The 27,170-nt window shown below is 43.3% G+C and overlaps 1 protein-coding gene across 7 annotated transcripts in view; it reads left to right on the plus strand.

The window, feature by feature from the left end:
* The first annotated feature begins 6,408 nt into the window (after positions 1–6,408).
* TNC (tenascin C) overlaps positions 6,409–27,170 on the plus strand; it is a 79,149-nt gene continuing 58,387 nt past the window's right edge. For 4 of the 7 annotated variants that reach the window (XM_083721563.1, XM_083721565.1, XM_083721566.1 and 1 more), the window contains exon 1: positions 6,431–6,907. The gene's annotated coding sequence lies outside the window, so the exon portion shown is untranslated. Of the gene's footprint in view, positions 6,908–27,170 lie in introns of all 7 variants that reach the window. The other 3 variants (XM_083721569.1, XM_083721564.1, XM_083721568.1) reach the window with 3 other exon arrangements.

Consider the following 27,170-nt stretch of genomic DNA (forward strand, 5'->3'; position numbering starts at 1 on the left):
TGGACAGTGTATACATGATAACATTGTTGTTATTATTATTATTATTATTATTATTATTATTATTATTATTATCGCTGCTGTCTTCTCCTTTCTGTGCCGCAGCCCCTCCAAACCCACTCTGCATCTTCACGCTCTTGCACCAAAGCACTTGAAAGTGGCGCAAGAAAAGAGAGTCAAGTGCTACAGCCAGGCAAGCAGCCAATCAGAAGCTTTGGTGATGATATCCAAAGCGTATCTGTGTTTCAGTTCACTTATTGCTTTGGAAAGTGAAATTAGGAAGTGTTAAGTTGTGGGTGAACATATCAGACGACACAGCAATTCTTCAAACAGTTCTTGTTTATTCAAAGGTCAGAACAGAACTGAACTGAGGAGCTCAGTCAGCCTGCTTATATAGAGCTCCAGAACAACGTAACTGTTGCAACTTTCTAAAACTACCCAATCACTGAACGTCACTTTCGATCCTTCATTTGCATACAAACTATCCAATCACTGAACATAACTTTCGATCCTTCATTTGCATAACTATCTACAGTATCCCCCTGCTGGCCCAGGGGGAGAACTTCAGTACATAAAAGGAAGGTTCACATTTAAATGTAGAATCAATTTCATTGTTGGCCCTTCTCTGTTTTCCCCTCTGCAGAACCCTGTGAGGTAGATTGGGTTGAGAGACAGTAATGTCGTTTCCCATTGAGCTTCCATTCCAGTGTGGGGATTTGAACTCTGGTCTCCCAGACCTTAGTCCAATGCTCTAACCACAACACCAGTTGTGTATAGGCTTTGGAATAATGTCCCATAGAGGGAAGGTTGCCCCCCTCATTCTCAGATTCGAGAATTATCTAGTCACAGCATCTCAGTCTTACCAGGATTCAATCTGATGTTAGCTTTGCACGGGATTTCACCACCATCTTCCTACCTGGAAAAACAAGGTGATAGGGAGTTGTTATTGGGGTGGGGGGTAGGGAGAGAGATTATATCTTAATTCTCCATAATCGTGCGCAGCGAACATAATGACAGCTTACTCATTCCTTCTGAACTGCCAAACATTCTCTCTTTCCCTGCGCTGCAAGTCTGAGCTGAGCAACGGGAAAAGATTGCAGAGAATCTGTCATCAGAGCATTGCAACGGAGCTACTGAAATCTGCTGGAAGGGATTTTGGGATGGCAGCTGTCTTTAATAATAATTTAAACACACACACAAGTTAGCCACAGAAAATGTGAACAAGTCAAATCCCATATGCTTGGAGGTTTCCTTCTCGTCCCCAAAGACGTCGAGGCAGGATATGAGCAGAGGTGTACGCTGCTGTGCCGGAAATGCAGAGAGAAACATGAGGCATTATGCCTCCCTATGCTCTCTTTGTCTGCCTTTCGGGAATGACCTCATCATCCACGGCCTCCCACCATGACAGGAACTGGAGAACCATACATGGCCCAGAAGAAAACACAAGGGCTGAAGGAACTGTACACACTATATGGCTTAATCAGAGAATCTTGTCCCATGCGGCTTCCTTTCCAGATATGCGGGACTGGAGTAGGTGTTGAAAAGGGCCAGGAAAATCAACAGAAGCTTGGAACGACTTCATTGTTTGAGGAAAGCTTACGGCTGGGGTGTAGAAACTCTTTCAGCCCAGGAGCCACATTCCCTTTGGAGAAACCTTTTCATGCAAGTATAGTTGTACCTCGGGTTACATACGCTTCAGGTTACATACGCTTCAGGTTACAGACTCCACTAACCCAGAAATATTACCTCAGGTTAAGAACTTTGCTTCAGGATGAGAACAGAAATCGTGCTCCGGCAGTGTGGTGGCAGCAGGAGGCCCCTTTAGCTAAAGTGGTGCTTCAGGTTAAGAATGGCTTCAGGTTAAGTACGGACCTCTGGAACGAATTAAGTACTTAACCCAAGGTACCGCTGTAGTGGGTTGGACCAGAGACAAAAGTGGGCAGAGAAATGAATGTACATTTTATATTTGTACAGTAGGCTAGTTTCTACACTTACTCACACATCTCTCTCTGTCCTCCATCCACATCACAGTTCAAGGACACTTCTGGCCTGGCAAAAATACTCAACACTTCAGTACCTGTCATTGAACTACTGGTAGAGATGGGGGAGAAATTCTATTTACAGTTCCCAAAACAATACGAGAACTGAAACACAGACATCCTTTGAAAACAGCACTTCTCTGAATTTTGTTATGCAGTTCTCCAATTAAACAATGTGTACAAAAAAGTATAAATTAGGGGGGAGTGTGCATAAAAAATGAATAAATTAATGAAAATAGCTTGAAACATGCATTATATTAAGTTAAATAGCTTGCAAAAATCTGCACAACTGGCAAATTGCCTACAAAAAATGTGTTTATTAAGAGAAAATTGCACTAAAACATGAATAATTTTTTATATGTATAGAAAGGGTAAATTTCTGCAGCAACATGAAGAACTGAATTTAAGATGGGTAAAAGGAGAGACAAAGAGGACCAAAATTGACAGATCCATCCCTATGGGCAATCTTCCATAGGCTGCATGCTAATTGTGGGAGAAAGTGGAGCCAAAGATGGGCAGGACAACAGATAAGACTCTCAGCTTTGTACAGTTAGCTATGTTCCAGCCACACAAAAGCCAAAGGTTTCTAAACATGCACCTCTCCACTGTATATTCAGGAAAGTAAGAGGTGTTAATGAGCATGGTTCAAGGACATGTCCCAACCAGGTAAAGGCACTTGAGAAGCTGCCCATTAGGTACCATAATATATCCATCTCCCAGAAAGCCTTAATCCTGAAGAAACCAGAGGCCTTTCTCCTGGGCATGGTTGGCCAAACGGTGTCAAAGAAGGATAGAACTTTTTTTATGTATGCAACAACAGCAGCAAGAATACTTATAGCGAAGTATTGGAAGACACAAGATCTACCCACCCGGGAAGAATGGCAGATGAAGGTGATGGACTATATGGAACTGGCGGAAATGACTGGCAGAATCCAAGACCAGGGAGAAGAGTCGGTAGAAGAAGATTGGAAGAAATTTAAAGACTATCTACAGAAACACTGTAAAATTAAGGAATGCTAAAAGGATGTTGGAATGATGTAATGTGGTTTTAGCAGTAATGCTATATAGAGTTAAGTAAGAATGGATTGTTAACAGGTCAGAATGTAAAGTTACAATATATTAAGATAAATTAGTAAGGTAAAAACAAGAATGGAAAGGAATTATTGCTGAAATAATCAATTGAACTAGAATACAAAAAAGGGAGGTGTGAGGAGGTCAAGGAAATAAGTAAATGAAAGACAAGACATGGAAAGATGGATTTTTAAAATTGTTTTTACTTTTCTGTATTTTGTATTTTCTGTTTTTCTTTTTCTTTATTTCTTTATTTTTGCAACTTTTTTTGAAACTTTAATAAATATTATATATTTTTTTAAAAAAACACATAATATATCCTTCAGGCTCAGAACAGTTCTCCACCCTTGTTCTAACCATTATGCTGCACCAGATGTGAAGAGTGTTGTATTACCTCCCCATTCAATAAGAATACTAAAATCCACCTACCCCACCCCCACACATAAGCAAATCTCACTACAGCCAACCAAAGACAACCAACCACCCCATAGACCACCCCCCCAACCTCTCTCACCACCGAAGAAATACAACAAGCGAATAGTAAGAGAACCCATACAAGTGACCCTGACACAACCCCCTCCCCACATACACTAAGTAGTCGAATAGAAGCATTACCACCCCACCCCACTCACCACTCTCCCTTCCCTCTCCCCCTTTTCTTCCCAACCTAATACTGCATGCAACACTAATGTCTCACAACAAATGAAACTGATCTGTAGAAAACACAACTTGAAAAGACACAATGCACGTATTTTCATAAACTAAGAAATCTTTAATAATTTTTTTAAAATGAAATGAAATAAAAAGTTTGATTTATTTATTTATTTTTTTAAAGAGGATTATACAAGTCAACAGAGGAGAAGTCTGTTGATGGCCATGATGACTACTCCATTCTCCACTGTCAGTAACGGTATGCCTGAATAGTGAATCTCTCTCCCTCTCTCTCTCTCCACTCCAATCCCCCCCCCCCCCAACTAGTCCCTGGGTTGGCTAATGGCTCCAGCATGTGTGCTTCTGTCGGAAGTGAGAACTGCATGTAAAGTTATCAGACATCCATCCATCAGAGTAAGTGGCTCCCTCCTCTCACCTTGCCCCACACATTGTTAAATGCTTTGCAGAGCAGTTAAAAGCTGATGCTGCTAGATGATTCATTGCAAACCCACACAGGGGCTGTGGAGTGGCTGAACCAGCACAGGGATATATATATATACCCGTGAAAATCTACGAAAGCAAATATATATATATATATATATATATATATATATATATACACACACACACACACACACACACACACACACATACATAATGGGTTGGGAACCCTGTGGTGGAGTGAACCTCTTTCCAAATTTGAGCAAGTTTATCTGGGCGGGGGGAACTATGCAAAATAATTTTTGGAGTCCTTACAGGACCCTGATGGAGAAGGTGGTACTGTTAAACTACATGAAAGAGTCTCCTGGAACTGTTTTCAGCAGATGCAAAAGAGATGGTGAAGAAGGCCTTCTTTACTATCATTATTGCCACTTGGTAGGCTCAGCATTGAACCCTAACCTGTGTTTTCACCGATAGTACTCTAGCAGTCCCAGCAATTGTTTCATCACCCCATGGTCCCCCCCCCCCCGGTTTACCCTGAGGCAGTCTGAGCTCCACAGCATCAGAGAGGCAGAGACGGAGGAAGGGGTGGGTGTGGGCTGCCCTGGGTGTCACCACTGACGGGGGTGGTGACGAAGTGCTGGGTGGCACTCACTGCAGGGCTTGCAGTGCACCCGAGCCATGCATCTCTCCTGGGAGAGACGCGGTGGCTTGGGTGTGTGCAGGCTCCGAGCTGCCCAAACGGTCTGCCCACTGCCTGCCCCCCCCCCCACAGCTGTAGGGTGGCTGAGTGGGAGGAGGCAGGCAGACTCCGGAGGCCCTGCAGCACCCAAGCAGCTTCCTCCGCCACTGCAGAAAGGGTACTTTGGACACAGACAGTTGGTAGCCCTGGTTAACTCCACATTCCAGGGAATCAGATGGGAGGCCATCAACATGGGATAATGTATCCCCTACTATTTGGACCATGCAAATTGGTCCCACCTCCCTGCGGAGGGGAAGGGTTGCAGAGAAGTCTAGTTGCGCCAGGAAGTGATCTGACCATGGCACTTCTTTTGTTTCACTTTTACTTAGTGTCAGACCACCCATGTGCACAGAGGTAAAGGCATGTCCAAGGCTTTGAGTAGGGCCATTTTATCCACCCAAGTTGTACTTCCCCAGCCATTATATTGGCTAGGCCGTACTTTTGAGGCAGCCCTGGCCCTCTCCCCTTAAAAACAAATGAAATTATAGAAAACTAACTTAAAAAGTACACATAACGATTTAAAAATGATTTGAAACATCACCCCATTAAAATATTAAAATGGGGAGGATTTTATAAAGGAATGGAGAGAAGGTAGGACCACGAGAATCTCTGCTCATTGTCTGTCTCTGTTGACAGGACTGCCTCCTTCTGGTCACACTGGGAACTGACACTCGCCCAACAATTCAAGCTGAAACATCCAGCAGAAACACCTTGAAGGCAGCCCTCAAGGACCCCCTGGGATGGGGCTTTGCCCATGATCTTGTTCGAGCACTCCACAAGGGTGTTGTGAATGTCCTTGGCACAAGACAAGGTAGCTCAGTCAATAGAGCATGAAACTCTTATCCGCAGGGTCATGGGTTTGAGCCCCACATAGGGTAAAAAGATTCCTGCATTGCAGGGGGTTGGATGGGATGGCCCTTATGGTTCTTTCCAACTCCACAATTCTATGATTCTAAGAGATCTGGGACTTGATCAAGCTGAGACACTGAGTGTAGGGCAGACTCTCTACCTAGACCGTGCCCAGCTTGGTTGCTGTCAGCATGGGGATCAGTGAGTGCCTGCCACTATCAAAACTCTGGGAGAGGCACCTGTAGACCAAGTGTAGCCACAACTTCAGCTGGTTGCGCAAGGCATAAAATTCCTCGAATAAAAATCGCAGCTGACTCTGTTCACCAAAGCATCTGCTTTTGAGATCCCCCAGCTATCAACAAAGCATATACTTTTCATGAGCACTGGAAAACTAGTTCACACTTGTGTGTGTACACATGCACACACTGGATATATGGTGCTGCCTTAAGAGGACTGTGCTAGAGAGTCCTGGCAGCCTTAGTGATCTGATGGGAGGTGTGGGGTGGGGGTGGGTGGGTGTTAACAAAAATATAATGAAATGTGCAATATTCCTTGGGGAAATGCTCTCCCCTCTGAATCATTTGATGCCTTGAGCTGAGTTTCCTACACACACACACACACACACACACACACACACACACAGTCCCTTAGTGGGGAGGAAAGGGGGTGCGGTTATGCCTTCCTCTCATCATAAATTATATGCAAATGCCTTTTGTGCCTCCGCTCCTATATATGTGAGTGCCTGTGTCTTTCACACAAGCAAGCGCAGGGTCCAGAGAGGACCTGTGCCTTTAATTTGCCAACTGCAAAACTACAGAGTCTGTGCCTTGAAGGCATCCCATTACAGTGGAATGAGCTAAGGATCTACTCAGCTATATAAACCAGCAGAAACTGCTTACTCCAACCAGAGTTTGCCTTACTGTCAAACATTCTCCCTCCCTCTCTTTTTCCCCTCTCTCTGTCTTTCTCTCTCTGACTTGTCCAGTCTATACCATAGATGGGACAAGTTTTCTGAATTTTTTCCCTCAAGACAGAAGCGGACAAGAGTAAAGCATCCTATTTATCTCCTGGAGACTTGACACACCACAAGGAACTAACACATATCAAAGGCAAGCAGGTAAGTCTTCTTTCCAACATTGAGCATGGCATTTTTCAGGGGATGGAAAAGTAAATGTGTTAGAATAGGTTCCATTCTTTTATGGTTCTTTTTTCTGAGTTGCTGGAGTTTGGACCTGGAGATGCTTTTGAGATTACTAGGTGATTTAGATATAGACGATACAGATACAGATATAGATATAGATATGCAGAAATTTAAAAGTTTGTTTATTTTGTGTAATGCCAGATGGGATCAGATCTGTGTTTCTATGGTGTTTTCAGTGGATGCATAAATTAGCCAATGAATGAATGAGAGATGAAGGCATGCTAATGGAGGGTGTGCATGCACACACACAGGCACCCCCCCCCCCCCAGTTAAAGTAGCAAAGCAAACAATGAAAATGGCAAGTGAGGATGGGGAAATGGGGGTTATTCATGTTTCTGAGACTTCAAGGGGTGATGGAGATTAACTGATAGCATTGGGAATGTAACCTTTTAAAGATGCAAATGAACCTTGTTCATTGTAAAGAAAGAAAGAAAGAAAGAAAGAAAGAAGCTCGTCTTGTGTTTGGTGGTGGATTCCAATTTCTTCCTGAAATGTGTGCGCCTGGCTTCCAGACCAAAAAAATTAAAGGCAAAGTTCAGCATGTATCTTTCTTTCATTTGGCTATTGAAAACAGAGGGTGATCTGTGCCAGAGGATGGAAAATGCTTCTCTTCTCCCACATCTCCACAGCTCTTGAAGCAAGCTGCTTTTTTTCCACACTGAGCAGCCTATCACTCTGATCGTTTTATTCATCTCTACACTTTTCTGTGCACCAGCTGGCTGAATAGTGCATTTGTGCAAGCATGGGATCTCATGAGTTGAATGAGAAGAAAAATGGGTCTGTAACCCTTGGCTTGGCTAAGTAGCTGGATCTAGCTTCTCAACTTGCCAGCTACATGCAGTTGTATAATATATTTCAGGACAGGCTGTAGGTTTTTATTAATGGAACATTTTCTTGCCCGTTTTCCCAAGTACTTCAGAAGTCTTGTGTGATGTAGTATGGATCTGAGGCTGGCTGGTCCTATTTCATTCAGAAGCCATACCCACTGGGTTGGAACCAACAATTCTACTTGGAGTAGACCCATTGAAACTATTGGACCTAAGTTAAGCATGTTGATGATTTCCAATGGGGATCTGTTCTCCATATGGTTAATATTGTGTTCAGAAGGGTTTACTCTCACCTAAGTGTGCTTAGGCTTACAGTTTTAATTCAGAACTATCACTCAGTTAAAAAGCATCAATGCTGTGAATTCCACTTTGAAGATTGCACTGAATTCTGCCTAAAGTGAAAGTTGGAATCTTAAAGGAAACTATCATAGGGTTTTTGATAAGCAGCTTTTTCACAGAGGAGAGGTTGTTTTCGACTATTAAAATCTAAGCCATTTAAAGTTGTATTCCTAACTAAACACCCCATCAGACATAACAGAAAATGTGTCTGAGGAAATGCCTGAAGGATCATGTTGCATCTACCACTCAGTCCCATGGGAGAGAGAGCAGTAGCCTGACCTTATGAGTGTTTGCTCCAAACTAACTCCCGCTTTGCTTAATAGAATTACTCACAATGAAGTAAGATTAGATTCACAACACTGCAGTCTTAAACACCATGGATAGGGAACTGGTTTCAGACTAAAATAATAATAAAATAAAGCTTCCCCACTCAGGCAAGCGGGGCTACACTGCACAACCTGCCTACCTGCGCAGGTGAATCCCCCCCCAACACTGGGAGGTCATTCAGCAAGGGGGCCAGGGACACAGCAGTGAGGCCAGGCTGGGCTCTAGGACCCAGAGACCCCCCAGCAGCAGGCAGGGTGGGATGGGGATCCCTGCATGAGGGTGCCTGGGTTGCACCTCCTCAAAATCATGTGCTCAAGGCTATGGCACCCCTGATCCCACCATGCTACACCTCTGCTTTGTACGGTAGACTAGTTTCACTCACACTTCCCTCTCTGTTTTCCACCCAGGCAACAAAAAGACACCATCCAAGTTTAAAGACATATCCCAGCTGGGGAGGCAGAGTCCGGGGGGGGGGATGCTCAAGGAGGTTATGATGTAAGGCTTGGAAGGGGATATGGCTGGGTAAAAGAAGTGTCACTGAGGACAGTGGCAATGGTGGCCTCCAGCTAGCGAGGTCTAGAGGACTGCATTTGGGATAAGTCCCATTAAACTCACTTCTGAGTAAATGAAAAAAGGATGCGCCAAGAACATGCATCAGAATAGGCTGTGGATTGTGCATGAGAAAGCACATGGGACACACCAGCCAGATTGCAACACATTCAGCTTTCAGCCCTCCTTGTATCAGCTCCCACTTTCAGCATCCCCTTATGAGGAAGTCTGAATACAACCCAGCCAGTAGCACATTTAGGCTTCAACTTGACACACAGTTACCCGGGAACAAGTGCTATTGAACTTAGTGCAGCTTACTCCTGACTGACTAGACTTGCCTGGGACTGCCAAGAAACTGCCTGGACAGAGGGGTGTGTGCACTTGCAACTCCCCCCCCCCCCCCGCCGCCTGCCAGCTCCTATTTCACTACTGTGTCTTATTTCATCCCCTTGCAAGCACACACAAAGCACTATGTAGTGATCCCAGTGCTCCCAATGGCTATTGTTTTAAAGCAACTGGTAATTTATTTATGGCACAGTCTTGGATCAGTTTAATGTGCTGAAAGTATAACTGGTTCCACTTTTGCTGGGGAGAAAATGCAACCCACTAAAAGGAGTAGTTCTAAATAATCTGAAGAGATAAGGTTTGGCAAGATGGGAACGTAACCTTAGCAGAGAAACAATTTCCACACCTGGCTACCAGAGGTGGAAGACAGGTTTACAATGAGACCTCTCCTTCTTATTGTGATCCCACTCTCACACACACAAACAATCAATGTTTAGCAGGGGGAATTACAAAACTCTTCAGGTTTAGAGTTCAGGTTGTGTTGGGAAGTAATGCCCTGAAGTCTGCAGATTAGTTTATATATTCAGTAGTACAGTTGGGACGTGGGTGATGCTGTGGGTTAAACCAGAGCCTAGGACTTGCCGATCAGAAGGTTGATGGTTTGAATCCCCGTGACGGAGTGAGCTCCCGTTGCTCAGTCCCTGCTCCTGCCAACCTAGCAGTTCAAAAGCACGTCAAAGTGCAAGTAGATAAATAGGTACCACTCCGGCTAGAAGGTAAACGGTGTTTCCGTGCGTTGCTCCGGTTCGCCAGAAGCGGCTTAGACATGGTGACCACATGACCTGGAAGCTGTACGCCGGCTCCCTTGGCCAATAAAGTGAGATGAGCACCGCAACCCCAGAGTCGGCCATGACTGGACCTAATGGTCAGGGGTCCCTTTACCTTTACCTTTACCTTTAGTACAGTTGGTCAAGGGGCCAGGACCATTATTTGTACAGCAACATCCAAATGTGTAATCAGCCTATCTATTGTCTAGGTAGGTTGCCCTGGGAAATGAGGTGGGTCAGATAAGGAGGTGATCCCAAACTAGGGTCTCCAGCTGGTTTTGGACTTTAGCTCCCATCCCCCCTATTTACCAGGACCAGTGGTCAGGGATGATGGGAATCATAGTCCAACAACAGCTAGAGACCTAAGTTTGGGAAACCTTGCATTAGATGCATGATTGGGTCAGGGATTGCCTTTATGGTCCTTCCAGCTATGCAATTTGGTATGTCAATCAATATGTTAGAAGATGCAAATCGAACAACCCTCCTAAGTGGGACTGTTCTGCTTTAAAATGCCAGTGTATTAGTCTGCATGTTGAGAGTGGTCCCTTCATGTAGAAAGCTAGCACATCAAGAGAGAAGTTCTCATATTGGTTCTTCATTACGTGCTAATTTGCTGTGTGTCAGGAGATTCTGAAGTGAGGGGAGGGAATAAGAACTTGAGAGGGAATAAAGTGCTGTGATCAATTCCACCATTTTTCAGACTTTAAGCTTTTGGCATGAATGGAATATTCTGGTGCATACAGAATCCACAAACTGGTTTAGTATATATCAGATTCAGAAACAGGATGTGAGCCCTAAAGATTTTGCTGGGGTATTGTAAGGCTCTAGCTTTCAGAGTCCAAGAGAAGTATTCTTAATGTCTGCTCCCAAACATTGGAACTCCCACCCTGGAGAAGCCAGACTGGCTCCTTCCTTGCTGTCCTTCCCCCAGCAGGTGAAGACTTTTATGCTCCAACAGGCTTTTGGGGACTGGCTGCTTTTAATTAAAGGGCTGGTGTGCTGTTTTTATTGTAAATCCTGGTATGTTTAACATATTTAATATAGTTTAAATTCTTCTTGTTGTTGTTGTTGTTTAGTTGTGTCCGAGTCTTTGTAACCCCATGGACCAGAGCACAACAAGAACTCCTGTCTTCCACTGCCTCCCGCAGTTTGATCAAACCCATGTTAGTAGCTTCGAGAACACCATCCAACCATCTCGTCCTCTGTTGTCCCCTTCTCCTTGTGCCCTCCATCTTTCCCAACATCAGGGTCTTTTCCAGGGAGTCTTCTCTTCTCATGAGGTGGCCAGAGTTATTATAACCCCAGCTTCAGGATCTGTCCTTCCAGTGAGCACTCAGGGCTGATTTCCTTCAGAATGGATAGGTTTGATCTTCTTGCAGTCCATGGGACTCTCAAGAATCTCCTCCAGCACCATAATTCAAAAGCATCAATTCTTAGGCAATCAGCCTTCTTTATGGTCCAGCTCTCACTTTCATACATCACTAATGGGAAAACCATAGCTTTAACTATATGGACCTTTGTCGGCAAGATGATGTGTCTGCTTTTTAAGATGCTGTCTAGGTTTGTCATCACTTTTCTCCCAAGAAGAAGGCGTGTTTTAATTTTGTGACTGCTGTCACCATCTGCAGTTTAAATAATATATAGTTTTAATTCTATCAATGTTTAATTGTATTTTAATGATTGATTTTTCTGTTTATAGCAGTTCTCGTTTTCATCTGTAAGCCTTGAATCCCATCAGGGGAAAAGGTGGGGTATATATATTGTAAGCTGATTAGTCCTTCTAGCCCAGGATGCCCCAATTAGTAGACAGCAAACAGCACCTGAATGAAACAGCATCTCTTCCCTACTGCACTTTCCAGCAACTGAGCCATGTTTCAAAAGCAGCTGCTGAAGTTCAGAAAGCAACAGGAGGAAGTTGGGTGCAGGTAGCAACACAGCAGATGTGAACAGGTGCTTGACTAGGCAGAACCTGATATAAGATAAGGGTTGATGGAAGCAGGTTGATTAGGGCGGTGGTTGTTTCAGCTGTCTAAGTGCTAAGTCTCCTCATGCTGCTGCCTTGAATAGGGAGCATGCTGCCCTTCAGATGCTGCTAGACTAATTTCCCGTGCAATGTTCTACTTGCTTCTTCTTTTTTAATTAGGTTTATATAGGAGAATTGGAGGGACAGGAGCTGGAGCTATCCACTCCCTCCAGCACTTGTCTCATTCACATATTACTAGTATTGCATAAAACAGTAAATAAAACTGAGGTTTCATTGATAAAGAAGAAAATGTTTTTTTATTTGCACTTACTTCATATTTAGAAGGATAGCTTTGAATTCTAAGTCAACATGGTGGAGCTACTCTCTCGTGGCTGTCTCCTGCAAGAAAGGAGGAAGGGGCGGAGCTTGTGAGTTTGGCAGAAAACCACATAGGAGAAAATACACTATCTCTTGCTCTCAATGCTGCCCTCTGCTGACTGTGGGCTTGCAAGGTTGCTAACACCTAACATTCTCAGGACATTTCTGACCTTAGGGATGCATTGTATCACTTTGGCTAAAGGTGTCCAAATGGACTTTGAATTGAGGAGGGGAGGGAAATCCAGTGTGGTTCACATTCTAATGAAAACCTGCTTCATCTGCACTTCATGAAATAATGCACAAACTTAAATGTGTCTCCCCTGAATTTTGCAAACTGTTCCTCAAGACTTCCTTACCCAAAAGTGGATTGCTCTGGTAACATGGCAATTGGAGGCAAGATGTAGGCAACACCAGCAAATTCCCCTCAGGGAACACACTGGTGAAGCAGCACCAAGCAAGATTGAATCCTCCTGTCTACTGCATGGCTGGTGGATGGGGAAGGAGGAAGCTCCTGCCCCTATGTTTAATTAGGGTTTAAAAATCCTATTAAACATTTGCCGCACACCCAAGTTGATTTGAGGGTGGATCTTGGATTCCTCAGGTTGGCCTGGATTGGGTCAAGTGGGTGGGGGATGGTGCACAGTGTTAGTTTTTGGAGCTAGAGTTTGACACGGACACAACTGTTAACCAAAAATCAACTTTGTCTGCTAGTTCAAAAACCAACAAATATCAGAGGGAAACCTGAGAATGAAACAAAAATGAACAAGTTAGTGGCCCATTTGCTGGTGAAACACAAAGCTGTTAAGAGTGAGCAATAATCTGCTTTGTATTCAAGGATGCTCTCAGGTTTGGCCACAGTATTTTCTTCTCCTCAGACTCTCTTTGTCAGTGGCAAATGTTCTCCACATGTGGGAAAAATTAAGAACCAGGCACTTGTCCAGGAAATCCTGAAATATCCCCCTCCCCAAATGTGATGTAAATAAGCCGGAGAGTTGGGAGTTCCTTGGCCTGACAAGAGGCTGTCTGTCTGGCAAGCAGGATGTGTGGGGAGGGTGCGGGAATGGGAGGTGGGTTTCAGTACTGCTTTCTGAGGAGCTGAAAGGAGACTTGACATGTCTTCAGCCATAATGAGTAGGCAGAGCCTGCCATGTCCATCTAATTAAGGTTAAAATACACATTTCATTATGCAGAAACCTGATTGCCCTTTCTCTCATGAGAATGTTTCTTGTTTGATTAGAAAATGCTAGGGAGAGCTTTAAGGACTTGCAGCTGGAATTGGTGGGAGAGGGAGACGTCTGTGTGAATAGACTGGTCTCATTCACATCAGAAGCAGGGTTGTTGATTTTTCAGTCCAAGGGCCACATTCCCTTCTAGGCAACCTTCCAGGGGCCACGTGCTAGTATTGGGCAATGCTAGAAGCAAAAGTTAAAGCCATGGTTTTCCCAGTAGTGATGTATGGAAGTGAGAGCTGGACCATAAAGAAGACTGCTCGCCGAAGAATTGATGCTTTTGAGTTATGGTGCTGGAGGAGAATCTAGGACATTTAGAATGCAAGGCAGATGTTCTACCATTGAGCCACATCTCCTCCTCCCATGAGAAATTTGCATCCGATGTGGAGATGGCAAGGAGAGAGGCTACTTGGTGTAGCCCTGATCTGTGTTCATGTGGTGGTGTTAACTGTGAGCAGAATCGCCAAACAGGGCTGCTTAAGCACACTTGTTGAGTCCAGATTAGCTGTTTAGTGTATATTTGGTAGGAATGGGTGCTTAGTGTATACAGAGTAGCAGATTCAGCTTTGCTGCTGTGAAATACGTGGAACAGCGCTATGCCAATCTGTCTCCTTGGGAGGAATTGAAAGCAACGCTAACTTACCAGTTTTGCAACTGGATAGCGTTAGTGACTTGGTGCAAACATGTGATCTCCAGAGAGGTGATTGAGGCCACTTTGCTCCTACCCAATCATTCTGCCACTGTGCTGTTTAGTATGTCATCCAAACCCAGGCTCTTGGTTTAGCTGTTTCCAGACTAACTACAAGCTTCAACCAAGGTTTGTCCTAGGGCAGGGGTAGGCAGCCTAAGGCCCATGGGCCACAAGTGGCCCATGGGGGTCGTTTAACTGGCCCACAAGCTGCCCCCGAACCGAGCCGCCTGCTCGGCGAGTCCCCATGCACTGTGCTAAACTAGCAAAACGCAGCACGGGGACTCACTTCTGCGAAGTGCCCCAACTCCCCCCCCCTCCATGTTTTGTGCTAAGGAAATAAGGATAGTATGAGATCCCTCAAGCTTGGACTCAGCTACATTAGTCAAGAAAAAGTGTTTTGAATACGTTATAAACATCCGGCCAGATGATGCTGGAAAGAAAAAAAGAAAAGAAAAAAATTTCTAAGCAATCTTCCATAGCGTTTTCCTCCCTCTTGTTAAAACGATTTAATTTCTGACTTATTTATAGTGGTTTTTTCCCTGTGTGTAGATCCACCCAAGGTCCATTCTTCTAAAGCAGAACACTGCTATCTTTTCCAAATGGAGATTTTCTCACAGAAGGCTGCTTCCATTGATTTGTTCATCTGTTGCTCATAGCTAAATGCATATTGTAGTTTTATCCTTGCAAAATCAGTGGTGCACTTAGGGAAGGAGTTCAGGGCAGAGGTCCAGTGCAGCACTCAGCTGATTGAGCAAGGACTGGCTTACCACATCTTGAATTAAGTGCAGAAATGCATAGCACCATCATAGAGAGGGTCCAAAGAAGATAATGTAAAGTTATTCTATCAATTGTTCTGGGACCTTTTGGCATACAGATGCCCTATTGTTGAGCTACATCCATCACTTAGGCAAGGAATAACTTTTTACACCATCATCCAAACACTCAAACAGGATGGGACCAACAGCTCAGAGCTTCATTCCCTGTACATCTAGCGAGACTAGTGACTGGGAGTGGCCACCAAGACCATATAACACTGGTCCCAAAGACCTACATTGGCTGCCAGTACATATACAAGCACAATTCAAAGTGTTGATGCTGACCTTTAAAGCCCTAAATGGCCTCAGCCCAGTATACCTGAAGGAGCATCTCCACACTGAGGTCCAGCACCGAGGGCCTGCTGGCGAATCCCTCACTGTGAGAAGTGAGGTTACAGGGAACCAGGTAGAGGGCCTTCTTGGTAGTGGCGCCCACCTTGTGGAATGCCCTCCCATCAGATGTCAAGGAAATAAAAAACTACCTGGCTTTTAGAAAACATCTGAAAGCAGCCCTGTTTAGGGAAGTTTTTAATGTTTGATTCTATTTTTAATATTCTGCTGGGAGCCACTCACAGTGGCTGGGTATAAAATTATTATTATTATTATTATTATTATTATTATTATTATTATTATTAAGCCAATGCATTTCCCTCCAGACATTTTGAACTCCCAGCATACCCAACCAGCATGGGAGAGTCAGGAAGAGTGGGAGTTATAGTCCAGATCTAGAAGGTACCACACTGGTTAACAGTGGTCTGTACGCATTCATTCTCATGTGAAGAAGGCTCAGGACATTTTCAGAACTCCCAAAATCAGGGGAGAAATCTGAATGAGAAGCCTTTTTTAAATATCCCCAAATTCAACAAAATTGGGGAAGGTTGCCAAATTCAAACCATTGTTCCTTGTCTTGGCTATGGAAGACAGGATGGTCAGTTTTCCTCCCCTTCTCTTCCTCCCTGCTTCTGACATCCTTTTAAATACAAACTGTCAGCTTCTCCTTTTTGTAAATCCTTTTTCTCTTAGCTAAACAACATACACAGTGTGCCTTCAATCTCTCCACAGAAGTTTGCCATTTAGTTCCCTGGAGTGCTTCTCTGAATCCATTCCAACTTGTCAATTCTCAAACTGAAGTCACTACTCAAAAAACAAAGCAAAACAAAATTCTCAATGGTGCTGAGTAAGAACAGAAACATTACTTCTACAGTCTCTGAAATGTTCCTTCCCCTTTTGCTAACTCATTTCACTGTTTGACCATTTATAGTCCCAAACTAATGTTAAGACCCATTGTCATGATCAGACAAATCTAGCTGTGTGTGTGTGGATAGAGATAGATAGATGATAGATGATAGATAGATGATAGATAGATGATAGATAGATAGATAGATAGATAGATAGATAGATAGAGATAGATAGATGAAAGATAGATAGATAGATAGATAGATAGATAGATAGATAGATAGATATAGATAGATAGATAGATATAGATAGATAATAGATAGATAGATAGATATAGATAGATAGATGATAGATAGATAGATAGATGATAGATAGATATAGAATCACATTCTGTTCCCTTCTCAGCATAAAACAGTCTTCAAGAAATGTCTGAAATTCAAAAGTGAGGATGTCTTTCAACTCTCTACAGGAAGAATATTCCATAGCATGGGACACTAAATGTCTGACTTCCAATTCAGACCACTCAGGCATCTGTAACACAGGGGACAAGTAGCAGTGCTCCTCCATATGATCTCAGTGATTAAGCTGCACCATAAGGGCTCAGACAGTCCTTAAGGTATTATTTTATCAACATGAAAGGCTTCAACTTGGCCTGGCCGCCAAGTGCAGATGCTTCAGCAAATGTATCACAAGCTGCTAGTCATCTGCTCCCTTCAGCAGTATAGCCACTGCATTCTGCAATAGCTGAAACTTCTGGATCAGGCCCAAAAGAAGTCCCAAATAAAGTGCTTTGCAGCAATCCAGCCTCAAGTTTACCTGGGCTACAGCAACCAAGTTATTATATGACCAGACAAAGCTGGTAAAAGGCTACCCACAGAGGTCACCAGGGCCTTTAATGACACACCACACATTTAAAGCAACATTAAACATAGCTTCTCCTAAAGAAAACTAGGAACTATACTTTGTTAAGGGTGTTAGGAGACCCTTAATCCCTTTAAGGAGCTACAATTTTCAGAGTGGTTTAACAATCAATCCCTCTTTCCTAGGGATGCGCAGGGAGAAGGGATGAATGAATATTGAAATGAAAGTTGGAAAAGCTAATGTACTTGGAGCAGCAATGCAGGGAGGGAAAAAGAAGGAACATACTTTGAATTAATTTGGTAGTAATTTGTTTTAAATTATTGAAAATCAGTAAAAAAAAAATAATTGGCAATCCCTCCTTCCTAGGGAACTCTGGGAGCTGTGGTTCTTTGAGGTGAATAAAGGTCTCCTAACAACTCTTAGCACCCTTTACAAATGATGGTTCCCAGAATTCTTTGGGGAAGCCAGGACTATTCAAAATGGCATCAATACTGCTTTAAATGTACAACGTGGCCTAAATATACCTCCACTCTCTTTTATGAGGATGGTGAGTCGATAAGTTTTCCTTCTGATGAACTTCCTGCCCCCTCCTCCTAAATAATTCCTGGGTTGCTCAGCGAGTGTTCCATCCATTGCTTGCTAAGAACATTTCTGTACTAGTGTATTTACATGTGTGGGAAGATGAAAAATCCCTTTCCACCATGCACGAGACCACATAAATGGTTCCTAGAAGGCTTGTGTTAATCTCCTCCACACATCCCCACAGCTGCTTGGCCTAGTTCTGTCAGATGCGGTGAAATCAAAAAATTATCTTCTCTGGGAGGGAGAACGAGAAAGTGGAGATTCAGCACACCATCTTTCAGCAGAGGGCGCTGGCCCTTTTAGGCCTGCAGGCACATCTGAACTGCTTGTTTCCATTCTCAGCCATTGCCAGTAAAGTCTGCTATCACTGATTAATGCAGACATGGAAATCGGTTCCATCATACTGGGCAGTAAAAGGAAGTTAATGGTGCCCACCAGCAGGGGTGGAGTTTGGTTTTTCAAATTTCAGTGGTACCTTGTGTGAGGACAAAATTTGGTGGCCTACCCACCCCCTTTCTGATCAATTCACTATACATGATAGTGTAACCCCCTGAGGCGCCCCTAGGCTCAACTCCCAGTGTGACGGAATCACTGCTGCCCTAAATCCGGCTCAGCCACTGGGACACTTGGGGTGGAAGGTGTGGAGCCCAGAAGTAGGTGAAACTAGAGCTGATGACATGCAGAGTTGAATTCATTCTAGTTTTTCTCCAATAATCCTCCTCCCTGCTAGGTTCTACAGGAGGCAGCAATGAGACTAAGGAGGAGGTGGAAGCTCTCAGCCAGGGCTATGTCCTGGGCTGGTTGTAAGTAAGAAAGAAGATTAGAAGACTCTGGCTCTGGGCAGAATGTGGTTGGTGGGGCAACAGCCTCTTTGCCTTAATGGACCAGGCTTGGTGGGGTCAAACTTTTCTATTTTAAAAAAGACCAGATTAGCTTCATCCAGTGGAACAGCTATTAAGTAAATGGATTAATAGCTAGAACACCATATTAGAAAGGCCTGTAGCATACTGAACAACTGCCCCATTTTAACCCAGACTTCCCGGAATTACAAAAGCCACCCTGGTTTCTGATTCCAACCCAGGATGTCCTGGGATTTCTTATGGTTCAGTGCTTTCTTTGGTTCTGCGCCTTCACTAGCTGGCTGCCACTGACCACTGCCATACACACACAAGGAGGGCCACAGCAATGTACTTCTGGAAGCCGGTGCCACTTCTGGAAGTACATCACTGTGGCCCTCTGTGTGTGTGTGTGTGTGTGTGTGTGTGTGTGTGTGTGGTGGCAGGCAGAGGCACAGGGCAGCAGCCAGCCAGCTGACAGGCATGCCCATGCATGAGTGAGCAAAGGTAAGGTGACATCAGGTGTATGTGCGGTGGAAGTGAATGTGGGTGAAAGGTGGGGGCAAGTGGGTGGGTATCAGGCATCAGTGAGTGGGTGAGTAAGTGGTAGAATGGGGTGTATGTTTGTTTGTTTGTGTGTGTGTGTGTGTGTGTGTGTGTGTGTGTCCCAATCTGCCCACCTTGAAATATTGGAGGGTGTGCTGTAGAATCTGATCTGTGTTTCAAAAAAGAAGTCCCAAGGATCCTGAAACTGAAACATCAGCCTTATGTTTAAACTTCACATTAGCTGCTACAATTTATTTTGGGGCGTGGGGGAGTACAAAGGGTGACAAAAAAAGAGAAAAGAATTACAAGGCCTATATATATATATATGAAAGCTGTAAAGGGCTTGGCATAATTCAAAATGAAGTCATTGACAAAAAATGAGCTCCCGACCATGTGTAACTTGGCAAATGAACTTTCCAAAGGCATGTTTTAAAAAAGATCTTTTTCAGATCTTTGCCAGCTCCACATATGTCTTTTCAAAGAGGAGGGGTATTTGGAAACAGGGTGGTGGGGAAACTTGCTGCACATGTGTTGGGGTGTGGGGAAAACTGATCTGAAAACTCCAGTGTGTGTTTCGGTGAAGGCAAAGTACTGTTCTGCGTTGTGCTATTTTATTTAATTTATTTTATTAGACGTATATTCCACCTTTCCTCTAAGGATCTCAAGGTGGCATACCTACTTTTCCTCCTCCCCATTTGATCCTCATAAAAGCCCTGTGCAGTTGTTTAGGCTGAGAGTGAATGAATGGCACCGGGTCATCCAGTGAGTGTTATGGCTGAGAAGGGATTTTGAACCCTGATCTTGATTTCAGTAAGGCTTTTAACAAAGTTTCCCATGATATTCTCATGAGGAGGCTGGTAAAATGTGGGTTGAACAAGGTAACTGTTAGGTTTAGGCTGGCCAGGCCTAAAGGAGTTGGCCAGGCCCAAAGAGTACTCATTAATGGTTATTCATCATCCTGGAAAAAAGTGACAAGTGGGGTGGTGCAGGGTTCTGTCCTGGGCCCATTGTTGTTCCACGTTTTTATAAATGATTTGGATGAAGGAATTGGATGAAGGGGATGCTCATCAAATTTGCAGGTGGGAGCAAATTTGCATAACTGGGAGCAATAGCTAATGCCGCAGAGGAAAGACTGAGAATTCAAAACGACCACAACAGATTGGAGAACTGGGCACAAGCTAACAAAATAAATTTCAATAGGGACAAATGTATTCAACTCTATGTGCCACAATTTAAGAAAGCTGTTGACAAGCTGGAACGTGTGCAGAGGAGGTCAACCAAGATGATCTAGGGTCTGGAAGCTAAGTCTTATGAGGAACGCTTGAAGGAGTTGGGTATGCTTAGCCTGGAAAAGAGGAGACTGAGAGGAGATATGATAGCCATCTTCAAATATCTAAAGGGCTGTCACATGAAATAGGGAGCATGCTTGTTTACTCCTCTTCTGGAGGCTAGAAATTGAGGCTATGGCTTCAAGTTACAAGAAAGGAGATTCTGACTAAGCAGTCGAGAAAGCTTTCTGACAGTAAGAGTAAGAGCTGTTTGACAGTGGAACAGACCCCCCCCCCCCCGAGAGGTGATGGACTCTCCTTCCTTGGAGGTTTTTAAGCAGAGGCTGGATGGTCATCTGTCATGGATGCTTTAGCTGAGATTCCTGCATTGCAGGGGATTGGACTAGATGACTCTTGGGTCCCAACTCTAAGATTGTATGATTTTATGCAATTAGTATATGCTGATTTATGCAAATCTGGAAGTAATTACTATACTTTAAGCAGAAATCAAATGCATCTTACTCTAGTTGGGAAGACATTAATTAGGAGGTCTGTGTGCTTCCTTGGTTTGCTAACCAGGTGCTTACTGTTGGTGGGCAGCTTCCCTTAGGAAGCTACCTTTTACTGAGTCAGATCTTTGGTCCCTCTAGCTTCAGTTAGTGTCACTGGTCATTAGTCATTGGTCCATCTAGTCAGTGCCAGTGGCTTTTCAGAGTTTCAGGCAGAATTCTCTCCTATCCCTACCTGGAGACACCAGGAATTGAACCTGGGACCTTCTGCATGCAAAGCAGATCTTCCACCACTGAGGTATGCCTTATGTGGCTCTCCCTTCTTAGGGCTGTTTATCTGCAATCCAGACTTGGACTAGACAGTCATTCAAATGCAGGATTCCTTCAAACAGGCTTCCTTCCCAAATAGAGGACCTTCCTGTGCAAATTAGGGTACATGGACACCCTAGGTGGAGTAGCTGAATTTCCATCAGGTTCTAATCTAAGGGCATGACACTGCCTGTAATGAGCTTGCAGAGGCAGAATGAGTGAGTGAGAGTTTCCAAAGAGAAGCTGGCAGGGAGGTGGGGAAGCAGGTTTTTTGCTTTCCAGGGAGTCATTTTGTGTGGCCTACTTCTGAAGCTCCATTTCCATTTTTAGAACAGAGTTAATGTTCCCCCTCTTCAGTCTGATCGTTGCTGCTCATTGTGCCATGGTGACCTGCTGTTTTCAATCTATGGCCTTTGTATAAACTGAATCTACCCGAGGCCCTTTATGGGCAGGCCCTGGAAAAGGGTGGAAGATAATAGCAACGGCTTTGCTGATAAGAGGCAAGCTTACCAGTGGGTAAGGGTGGGAAATGCTGTCCATGTTAATTGACCTCCATTTCTCATTTAGCACTCCACATTAGTTTGCACTTCTTTTTAAAGTCCTCATGAACATTCATCAGCATTTTAGTGTAAATTTTTCCTAATATGTATATTTTTGAAGGTAGTTTTTGCCTACTATACAAATGTTTGCAAGATCATTTCCTCCAACATAATGCATTTATTTGCATGCTATTTCCACTAATATATGCATTTTGATGCACAGTTTACCCTTGCATGGCAATGTTGTGTGCATCACATGACCAGGAGAAATACACTGCAAAATTTAGAGGTGTGTGAATTTTGAAGGATTGCTGTGTTTCGGATTGCATTTTGTTTTGGAAAGTGTGAATGAAGTAGGTTTGCCTTGAAATGTGAATTGAATTGAATTTCATCCCCTGCCCCTATTAATGGGTGATTTACCTTATCACTTTTCCTTATCACGCAAACAAGCGCACACATACACACACACAACCAAAACAATGGCCTCTTATCAATAACTTGAGTTGGCTGATTTGCCAAAAGCCTCTCACCAACATACTAGTGTTCTTTCCTCATTTTGTCATATGTCAGTCTCCATGCTGTTGATGAGTTGTCTTTCGATGCATCCTCATTTTTTCCAGTCCTGATTGCATTTTCTAGTGCTTCATGATCCAATTAGTGGAGCCAATTTGACTCTCCTAAAATGAGATCTATCTGTGCCCAGCAATGCTCACAAAGTTCAGGCCAGGAGAAAGCACCCTCAGATTGAGGTGAATGAATGTTGTGCTATGTAGTGGGATTGTTCACATGTCACATCCCTTACCACCCCTACTTCATGCCCTCCTTGAATGTTTATCCCTGATGGGAATGTGCCATTGAGCTCTGATAATACCTCTTGGTTATCAGGATGGAGAATAGAGGTGTGTAGAAACTAGCCTACTCTACAAAGGTGAGATTTATGTTAATTGCTCCACCCACTTTGCCTTTGGTCACACCCACATGCTTTTGACATGTCACCCCATAAGGTTGCCCAGAAGAAATAAAGCCATTGTTCGGGGGGGGGGGGGGGAGAGATGATTTTCACCTGTGGTTAAGACAGAGTTGTCTCAAAACTGTCACCTTCTTCATTTGAAAAGGTGCTCTTCATTTCTGAGTCTATTCCAGATACCTTTAGGGCAGGGATGTCCAACCAGTAGATCGCAATCTACCAGTAGATCCCTGGCTGATCCTGATAGATCTTGGGATCCTTATTGTGTACAAAACGTTACGGGGGGAGCTTAAAAACTCTGGGCAATCCACCCACCTCACGCACACTCCTCCTCCCTCTAGTGACAACGGGTAGATCACTGCCAGTTTTTTAATACTGGGAATAGATAACTGTCTCTTGGGAGCTGGACATGCCTGCTTTAGGGGTATTGACAAAATTCATGCAGAGCTGCTTTCCTGTGTGAACAAACTATATCTGCCTTCATTGTGTATGAAGCCTTCTTCCACCTTCTCTTCCCCCTGTCCCAAGGCCCCAGAAAATTACCTCAAGCCTGGGAAAGGCATTGAAGGCAGGGTTGTTGTTGTTCAGTCATTTAGTCATGTCCGACTCTTCGTGACCCCATGGACCAGAGCACGCCAGGCACTCCTGTCTTCTACTGCCTCCCGCAGTTTGGTCAGGCTCATGTTTGGCAGGGTAGGTGCTCCAAGTCTTTTCCTACTGAGAATTGGGATCACAAGTGTCAATATTTCCAATGGGAAGTTCTGTGTATAATTTCTACCAATAGTTTCTACCTCTCAGACTTAGGGAGTGGATAGGACAGCCACTGATTTGTGTCAGTTTCACCTGTCAATCCCAATTTCACATTAATTTGCAGCAAAAGAAAGAAATTGAACCTGCAGTTTAAGCCTGGTGGTATGGATTAGTTCAGCTGACATCAAAATTAACAGAAATTTATTATTTATATATATATTCCAGCTATTTATATAGATATATATATGGTTTCTAAGTGGTGAAGATTCTAAGTGGTATACAAAGAGATTTTTTTAAATGGAGTTGACAAATGCAATAAAACTTAAAAATTAGAAAACTTAATTAAAAGAAAAAGTCTTCATCAAGCAACTCTAACCTACAAGAGCATTCCTGAAACACAGTTACAGGAAGATTTTACAGAAGCGTTTACATATCTCAAAACCTAGCAACACAAGAAACTCACATAGAGCAGTTGCTATTTGCCTGTGATTGGCAAGGCTTTACCCACCCTGGAAGGGCTAGTATGCCTGCAAATTTCACCCACTTCTATCAAAAGGTAGGGAAGGTATAGCCATTTTTCTGATCTCAGACAGCAGTGGGATGGGGCAAAGTCCACTTTGATAAAATGAGAGTCAAATCAGGAGCCTATGGAGCACTTTGGAAATTGTTGGACAGTTTTCTGAAGCTTCAAGTTCAGGGTGAACCAAAATTTATAGTCTGTGCCTATCCCTACTACATAGTAGAACTGGAGGGATGATAGACTGCGCTTTGGGTCTTTGCTAACAAGTTTGACGCCAACCCGTCTTAGCCAAAAACACCAAGCATTGAAACCTTTCACAGCTGAAGCCCATCCACTGTAGCCATGAATCTATTGACTGCTGTGGGTTATGTCAGATAAACTTTGGATACTTTTTATAAACACAGTTGCTTTGAGTCAGATGTTTGAATAAGTAGCACCAAGGAGTGCATTATGTAATGGTTATATTTAGCTGGCCAGATTTACGGAAAAGCCTTGCCTAAATAAAAGGATCTCCACGCTCCTCATAACTCACTCCTGGAAATGAAACAATCAATTTTGCTCTGTCTGAATAAGCAACTGGCATTCATAATTCAGAATTAGTCATTCTGTATTCATGTCTTGGTATTTAATCTCCTGTAACTCCTGTTAATTGCATATCATTAGCGCCAAATCATTGAGACATCCCTGATAGAGATATCCCATTAACAAGAGATTGCAGATGTGCTGAGGTCTGCTTTCCTCCTGTTTGACATATTCTAGCCATGCAAGCAAGAAAGAAAACATAAATAAGCCTCCAACTTCTACTAGTAAGATGGCATGACTTCCTCTCCCTTTTGAACAGTCACTTAGCATTCGATAGCCACTGAGTATACTCTGAATTTATTGAGATTTGGGGATGCTCCCCCATGTAGAGTCACACTCCATTTTGGGGGGTATTTATCCAAACCTTGGCATTCCCCAAGTTTGCTCTTTCTTCCACCTTTTGCACTTTGGCTGTGTTCAGAGAACTGAGATTACAATTTGGTTCCCCATCCCTAATATATACTATCACCCTTCAGAAGTTTATAGACTCCAACTCCCATCATCCTTCGCCACTGGCCTTGCTGACTGGGGTTGATGAGAGATGGAGTCCAACATTTGGAAAGCCATAGGTTCCCCCATCCCTGGTATATATGAATGAAATATTACTACATACCCCTCTAAACACCCAACTGATCACAGCATTCTGCAGGATGGGTGTTTTCCACAGACCATCTTATCAGGAGGTCCATTTCTCACAATATTGAAACCAGGACTTTAGTGTGGAACCACCTAACCTTTAGAATTCCCTCCACTTATATATTGGATAGGCACCTTCTCTTTTGTCCTTTGTGCACCTTCTAAAGATGGCCTTCTTTCAAGAAGCCTTCTAATTTATTTTCTATTTTACTTACTACATTTATATACCACGTTTTCCTCCAAAGAGCTCAAGATGGTGTACATGGTTCTCTGCTCTTGTTCTATCCAGAGAACAACACTGTGAGGTGGGTTAGGCTGAGGGACAAGTGACTGGACAAGTCACCAAGTGAGCTTCATAAATGAGTGGGGATTTCATGGGACATTATTGGAGTCAGGCCAGCAATTCATGCTTTGCCAGATGAGCCCATGAAGGGGCTGAAGCTCACAAAGCTTTCCTGTAAAATTTGCTAGAGAGAACTCTCTGAGATCACTTCCTTTGTCTGCCTTGGTAGGAATCTGTAACACTACATAGTTCCTTCCTGCCTGGGTAGCCTCCTCTTTCTTCATCATGCTTCCACGTTGACCACATATGCATGTCTGAGCTTTGCAGCTCAGAAACCATTTTTGTATTCTTGTAACTTAGATAGTAGTTATAAACCTGCCTTATAAATGCTGCAATACCTAGATTATGTAAGTAAATACTACTTTTATTTCTTCACAAAACAATGTTTGTGTGATTGTTCTTGTTTGAGAGGGGTGGGGAGGGAAAGGTAATACCAGGAAAATCCAGCCTGCCTTAAAATCATCCTGGATTGTTGTTCCTAGAATGTCAAATCAAACTTGTCTTAGTTTCCAAATTTAAGCTACAAAGGATGATACTCTGAAGATCTTACTAACGTGAGCAAGGAATAAATAATAAGTAAACAATATATCCTCTCTTAGTGTCTAAACCCATTCCTACATATTTGAATCTTGGTCTCTCAGGTCTTAATCTGACACTCTAATCATAACACCACACTGGTTCTAAATAGTTATATTTTATCCCAGTTGTTGTATGTGCTGTGTGTGAATGTTTCTATTTGCAATTGTTTCAAAGGTTTATATATAAGTAGCCATTTTACATATGACTTTGTTATGTTGTATATCATTTTGGGATGGCTCAGGGGAAGCAATTAATAAATGAAATGAAATAATTATATATTAAGATCAACAACAGTAAGCCATGCCTGTTTCTTGAGAGTGTCTCGAATTTGCCCTTAGAGAGATTGGGTTTCTCTTATTTTACCATTGCAAATCAAGTTCCTTTGCATTTGTTTAGCCAGAGAGAAAGGGAATCATCTTTCCCCTTGGTGATGGCTTCATGCTGTGAGTTCCTTTTGAAATTCTATCCATGCCTGCCCATCATTACATCTGCTATAAACAAAGGGATCCATTTACAGCCATCCCCAAACAACACTGGCAAAAGTTCCTGTCACACACAGCTTTTTTTTCTCTTTTGCGATGGAAGAGTCACAGGCCAATTCAAGTATGTATGTATGTATGTATGTATGTATGTATGTATGTATAAAATAAATAAATAAAATAAAATAAAATAAAATAAAATAAAATAAAAAAATGTATAGCAGAAATATAGGAAGCTGTCTTATGTTCAGGTCATTAGACCACCTAACTCAATATTGTCCACACTGACTGGCAGTGGCTTTCTAGGATTTCATTGTTGTTGTTTAGTCATGTCCGACTCTTCGTGACCCCATGGACCAGAGCACGCCAGGCACTCCTGTCTTCCACTGCCTCCCACAGTTTGGTCAGACTCATGTTTGTAGCTTTGAGAACACTGTCCAACCATCTCGTCCTTTGTCGTCCCCTTC

Source organism: Podarcis gaigeae (assembly GCF_964106915.1).
Source record: "Podarcis gaigeae genome assembly, chromosome: Z".
Lineage (NCBI taxonomy): Eukaryota > Metazoa > Chordata > Lepidosauria > Squamata > Lacertidae > Podarcis > Podarcis gaigeae.